Genomic DNA, 7,166 nt, shown 5'->3' on the forward strand with positions numbered 1-7,166 from the left:
GTACGAATGACCTGCTCCAAAGTGCACTCGACCTGAGCCTTTCAGATTTCAGCTCGACAGGCACCCCAATGTACAGGCAAGACTCACTGTCCCTGAGTGACGATGCCAAGTCCCACATTTAAACCCTGCAGAACATCTGTGGAGAGACGTGAAGATGGCAGCTCACAGATGCTTCGTGTCCAACGTGACAGAGCCTGAGAGGATCTGCCAGGAAGAACGAGAGGAAGGAGGCTCAGGGTGGAAAACGCCGCCAATAGGGTTTTCTACAAAGGCCTGAGTCAAGGATTTGAATACTTCTTTAAATAATAGATTTCAGGTTTTGATTTTTAATGAATTTCAAAAAAGATATGATGTATTAGATGAATTATTGACGGGGAGAATGTAAATGTATCATCTTATAATAAATAAAACATTACAGATGGTGCAGAAATGATATACTCCTTTTTGCTATAATTTTTTGCATAATTGAATTTGAGAATGAACAAGATGTATTATTATAATTGATGTTGTTAATAATGACAATTCTAATTATCATCATTATGATTAATAAAAAAGGAATGAGTAGTTACCGAAGACACGGTGGAAATGAACCTCCTCATTTTCACATTGAAATGAGAAACATTCATTAATTTCCACCAAAGGGCTTTTATTTGTTGTTGTACAACAGTTTGATTAAATCCCGACACTGTGATACAGAGAAACAGTTACATGCGTCTTCTCAAAATAAAACTAACCAGTTATTGTCCCAATGTAAGAGACTGTTTTACATGAATGAATTTCTGAGTGTTGAAATTACTTTCACTGATTTTGTAACTTCCTTATTCACCTCATCAGCACATCAGGTGAGAGACACGCTCTCTCTCTCTCTGAAACAACATGAAACTAACTCACACGATTAATGTTGGTTTTTAAATATATAAAAGTATGTCTGACATCAACTCAACATCTGCCAGTTGTGACGATACTGTTCAATGTTATAAAGGTGAAGGAATGTCACATATTAAAGTCGACCACACTGATGGTGAATCTGTGTTGAACAAGGACACAGGAAATGAGACGAGGGCTGAATAGCCCCGGAGTCACCAGCAGGGAGCTTCCATCAAAGTATTGCAGTCCAAATGCATTTAAAATCAGCTATGAACACATTCATGGAGTTCCTCTCGTGATGTGCTACATGTGCTGGGCATCCATGATGTCCAGGTACTTGGCGTCGATCATTTTGGGAAGCAGACTGGTCCTGAGATAAAAACACAGAGACAACAGTCACACACACTGATCACATGGAGACAGCAGCTTAAAGGATAAACCACAGGCGGGGGAACAGAACAGAGAATTGGACGAATAAAATCAAACACAAACATCCACAACTATACACAAAAAAAAGGGGGTAGTGGTCGGATGACCCTAAATTATTTATCTGTCATATAACACAGTTGAAGAAAAAAACTTTTTGGCCTCTACCTTTTGTGAAGGGAAATATAGTAGTTTCTGCATAATCCCGCTATCAAATAAACAACAAACAGACAACACAATGCACACAACTACCAGTATTCATATGTAACCCATCCGCAATAACTACTGGAAAATACTGGACTGTTAATATGACTGAAGTAAAATTATGTGGATGTTATTAACACTATTTATCTCAATGATTAAAAGTAAAAGTACTAAATTCAGCACATTTCACCACCGCAAGACCCTTAAAGACCCATTCATGTCCATAGACTCAGGGACTTGAAGGAGACAGATGTGTTTATGAACGAGATTAAATCAAATGAAATGCAGCAGGGTCTAACCTGATGGGGACGAGCAGGATCATGAGGAGGGGGCACACCATCTTCATATAGGGCAGAGGATACATCCCAAACGCACACAGGATGATGAGCTGGATCATCTGCAGCCCCGTGAAGTAGTGGACCTTCCTCTGGGGAACCCGGCGGATGTAGTGGGTGGGGGGATACGACGTCTGGACAGAGACGAGGGAAAACAATATGGTTTAAGATCTATGGTGGTTGTGAGATCTCCTCCGGAGGGAGCTCGGAATAGAAGCGCTAATCTAATCACGTTGCCTCCTGGGCGCCTTCTTCTCAGGGGAAGACACAGAACTCACTGGAGGACATACATATCCCATAAGGCCTAGGAACACTTCCAGATCCTGAAGGAAGAGCCATGGGAAGTCGTCGATAATGAAAAGGAAGTCTGGGATACCCTTGTAGGGCGGCTATACCTCCATGACCCGATCCCGGATAAGCAGAGGACAAAGGGAGGATAGATGCTCTTGTTTGTTATCATAACAACACCACATTTCACTTGCTCAACATGTCTCATCACGACAACAAATGTTTCCCATAATAACACAACTTCCAACTATTTAGGTGGAAGTTATCACCAAGCAAAGATTTATTGTTACAACAAGAAACTGATTTTAAATTATGATGCCACAGATTTCAGCTCCTACACTTTTTCTGCCATGTGAATGTTTGGATATTACACTCCCGCTATTTGCCGTCTGGTGTTACCAGCATATGAAATTAGATTTAAAAGTATCAGACTGGAGCTAGTCTCTTTATCAATCTCTTTATCTCCTCCCTGATCACCTGTTCTTTAAGCATCAGGCACATGCGGTCCATCATCTGGTTCCCGTCCAGTGACGTGGCGGCGATGTAGAGGAAGAGGCCGTAGAGGACGGGCTTGGGGATCCACTGCAGAGGGATGGGCAGCATGAAGGCAGACAGGCCGATCAGGATGTTGGCGACCAGAGACGTAATCCGCGTTTCTTTCACGCTGACGATACTGTGGCACAAAAAAGGCAGAGAAAGGTACAGGAAGAATTATGAGAGGGATATCTGAGTGAGTGCAATTTGGTGCAGTTTGCTTGAATTTGGTGCAGTTTGCTTGAAGTTGTACCCTGAGCTTCACAGCTCAGGGTACAACGGGCGCAGACACACTGGTGCCTCGCCGCTGTCTTTCAAAGCCTCGCTTGCTTTTTGTCCTCGTTCTAACTTCACTCACGTTGTGTAGACGTGTCCGTTCTCTACGTGCTGTTCCACCTTGGCCAGCTGAAGGGCGTGTAGGGAGGAATGTGGGAAGGCAGCGTGCATCCATGGCAACCCCAGGCAGGACATGAGGATGTTGATGAAGCCAGTCAGCATCAGGTCCCAGTGGAAAGCTGTGCCTTTTAGCAACCTGGTACAGACATGCACATACACCAAACGGTTTGTCAGTGAAAGGCTGCAGCAGTGCTTCTATTAATATTCATGAAATAAAACTGCCGATAAATAACGAACATGAATATACAACACAACCACTTATGCATTTGTAAATCAAGATATGCTGCTGTAGACGATTATTTGATTTATTTTATATGATAGACATAAAATCTGGGTCTTAGTTGTGCTCTGGTACATGTGTGAGCGAGATGACGATGTTCTGGTCGATAAAGATGAGCAGCGCGAGGAGGAAGCCCAGCCCCACCGCGCTCAGTGCGTTCAACCCCGTCATGGACGCTGAACACAGGGACTAACAGAGGGCATGAGAGTGATGGAAAACAGGGTTGAATACAAACCAAACAAAGTTTTAACATAGGTCTTTTTTTAAACTATTGATTCTGGTCTTGTTGTGAACGTGGTTGAAAACATAAGCGGTCAGATGATCAGGCAGGTTGTAGGCAAGTTTACAGTTGAGCCAGGTGATAAAAAAACACTTAATTTGAAGGTAAACTAAGTCAGTGCCCAAACTGCTGCAAATATATCTATCTTCAAAGGAAAAGATGAAGCATATTCACAACATTTAAGTTAGGGCTGGTAAGTTGTGAAACACTTACTTAAATAAAGTGATTATTCATTGCAGGTGCACAAGATTCTCTGGCGTTGACATAACATTTCATTGATACACAGATATATATTGTTGTGATTACGAAGTTTGCCTTTGCTCCTGGTCGCCTTATTGCAGTAACTGCCGGTCTGATCACCACCAGAATGTGGCATCACCTCGTGGTACCGGGCTTCTGCCATTATCTGCTCGTCTTGAAGTTTTGCCTTGGGAGCTTATTTCTTTTTACGTCTACCTGCTTACCACTAACCCTGCTTGTCCTGCTCTGGCCAGAGGATCATCTGATCCCCTGCTCAGCTCTTTCACACTCAGCCGGCTCCCTAAGCCTCACTGTTCCTTTTGAATTCAGAACTCGCACTGGGTTCAAACCTCACTGAATATAAATACCTTCCTTCATGAAAGGATTCGTGGGCAGTAAATTGAGTTCTGTGTCAAGGTTGTGACTTAAACTCCCGAGGGTTCTCATATATCAATCCTTTATTTTGAGTGATGTGTACTCACTACTGTAAGTACTCAGTATTTACAGTAGTTATTCTCTCAACGTGAAAGATGTTCCATGTCAGGTTCTGAATGTTTTACAACTGATGGGGAAGAACAATGACATCCCAGGAGATATTCATGTACCTCATGAATAACATAACTGAACCTGAAGGCTGAAAATCATTGTGTGTGATTTGTTACCTTCTGTCTGAGTCTGGTACTTTTTTTCAGCTTCTCTCATCTGCTTATATGAGTGAATATGCTGCTACTAAGGTTAAAGGAGGAAAGTAACTGTCCCCAAAACATTAATTCTAGCATCTGTCAAAATGTAAGATGTTTCTCTCACAAATAAAACAAAGTTTTGTAGATTTGAACAATGTTTGTAATTAGTTTACATTTCTTGTGACTGTCCTACAGGCCTGCAAGTTCAGTTTGCTGATGGTGTGGCTTCAAAACCTGTATTTAATATAATATGTTAGTTTTCATTGTGGTACAGCATTTTTAAGGTCTGACTAGTGAACGTACCTCTTCTTGATGAGATAGAGGGCGTAACCGAGCCACAGGGTCCCCAACATGAGCAGCAGGCAGAGGATGGGCCTTTCTCTGGAGCATAAAACCAAAGACTGGGGCAGGAAGACCAACATTGAACCGGTCTCGTTGTGAGGTCCGAGCATGTTTCCCGTCTGGTTATTTGCCTTCTCAAGGATCTCAGTGATCTGCTGAAGCACCAGCGTGCTGTTTGTGGTCGCCAGTGTGGGGTCGTGGTAGAAGTGCTCAAAAACTCTGAGGGGTGGATGGAAGAGGAGAAGAGAGCTGTGACACTAGAGACGGACTAGAAGATGACATGTGACAATATCTATTATTATTAAGATTCTGGTTTGGGATGGTGGTCTTTTTTTTGCACTGCACTTGTCTGTAACTGGAAAAACAAGCAATAACACAGTGCCGCTAACATTGGCATCAGGGTTGCTTGGTTTCTCTCGGGCTTGGACGTGTTCAGACAAATAAATGCAGGGCAAGCCGCACCTAAGATTTCAACACATGACTCAGGAGAGGGAAAGTATTGGGAGATAACTGTATTGCGTGGTAACTAAAAGTACTGCAAACCTCACTGTGACCGCTGTGGGCCTCCATAATAATTCCCTTTTACATTGCCTTTTTCAGTATATTTCCTGGCATCCAAGCACATGTAAGCATTTTGATCAATGAACTGAATTCAAACAGTCTGAGGGTTAAAGGGGAAGGAAGCCAGAGTCAACTACATGTTCTTCCATGTCTTCCTCTCCCTTTTGTAAAAGTGATAAACAGGAGCAAGGTGAACTGTGGTAAAATCAGAACACGATACACAGGAGGTCCAGTTCGATTTCATGCTTGTAGACTCCATGATGGATATGTGCATCTGCTGGGCTACATTACCGGCAACAAATGACAGGCCCGATGTTCCCTGTGGAGCGATAGCTTCGCCGCAGAGGCCGCATTCAATTTCAAACATGTTTAATGTAGTCTGACCTTGACTTCACTCACTTTTGACGGTTCCCTTCAGCGCATCCACGACAAACGCTATGGAGAAGAACAATGCGATGACTTCTTCTGTTGAGCTGAGAGATAATGGAAGGTAAAGACGCATGGCGTGATCAGTCGCCATGCTCGGTGATGATACAAATTATAACAATAATAGGAAGAATAAGAAGGAAAAATGCGGTGGCACACGGTTTATTTAAAAAAAAAAAAAAAAAAAATTGTATTGCTCCACATGGCCACGCGACACACGGCGAAGACGTAGGGCCCGTCTCATGACGTTGTGTGCCCTGTCAGACTGTCTGCATTTGTGAATAACTGAATTGCTGCCTGTGAGATTTTGACTTCCGGCAAGGAGGTTATGTTTTCACCCCCATTTACTTGATGGTTGGTTTGTTTGTTTGTGAACAGGAATAAGCAAAAACTACCAGAAATATTAACACGAAACTTGGGTGAAGGATGCAATGTGGGTCAGAGAGGAAGCCTTTTCATTTTGGTGCATATTTAGATCAGGGGGCATATCCTTGAATCTATTATCTCTTTATTTAAAATTGCGAGAGAGAGTGTTTTTCAACATTTCTACTGATTTCCAAAGGACTCAGTATGGATTCAAAAAACAGGCAAATGAAGGGAACTGATATCTATGAGTGTGTACAATTTGCTTGATTAAATGTGATGGTCAGAATACAGAATACCCACCACTTATGAAAATGGCCAGTGGTGCAGTGGTCAGTGAGATGACGAGCGGCGAGCAGGCAAACAAAGAATAGATGATTCCTCCGATGCTCTGTCCGATGATGGTCGTCTGAACATCTGTCAACAAAACCAAAATCAAAAAAGATGGTGAAAGTTTGGCAAACTTCTGAATCACATTCTGCTGTTACACTCTTTTTTTTTATCTCTGCAACAGATCTCGCATTGTTGTCAGGAAATTAATGCCTGTGTTATAACAGGGTGGGATGTTGCAGATTAAGCCAACAGGCCGGAGTCTTTACCTATCTCTCCTCTTGTGCTTTCATCATTCAGTGAGCCGAAGGCAATGGCAGGCAGCAGGATGGTTGATGATGAGCACAGGGACAGGAGCGTCACATCCAAGGCAGTGGTCCCCAAATTAGGGCGATAATGAGACGCCAAGTGTGGGGCCGTGATTTATAGAAGTCAGATCAGATTTAAACATGATTAGAAAATAACCTTTTTGTTGGTCATGAATGTTGAAAACGCTACAAAATATGTGTGGTTACATTCATCTTCAATTAAATATATCACTTTGGCTTTTCATTTCCCCAACATGATCCCTGAGAAATCAGTGAAAATAAGCTGGGGTTTTTTAACCCTTG

At 42.6% G+C, this 7,166-nt stretch overlaps 1 pseudogene; it reads right to left on the reverse strand.

The window, feature by feature from the left end:
- Nucleotides 1-1,170: 1,170 nt before the first annotated feature.
- Nucleotides 1,171-6,924, reverse strand: LOC133022877 (solute carrier family 4 member 11-like; annotated as a pseudogene).
- Between the last annotated feature and the right edge of the window lie 242 nt (nt 6,925-7,166).

Source organism: Limanda limanda, chromosome 17 (genome assembly GCF_963576545.1).
Source record: "Limanda limanda chromosome 17, fLimLim1.1, whole genome shotgun sequence".
In the NCBI taxonomy this organism is placed as follows: Eukaryota; Metazoa; Chordata; class Actinopteri; order Pleuronectiformes; family Pleuronectidae; genus Limanda; species Limanda limanda.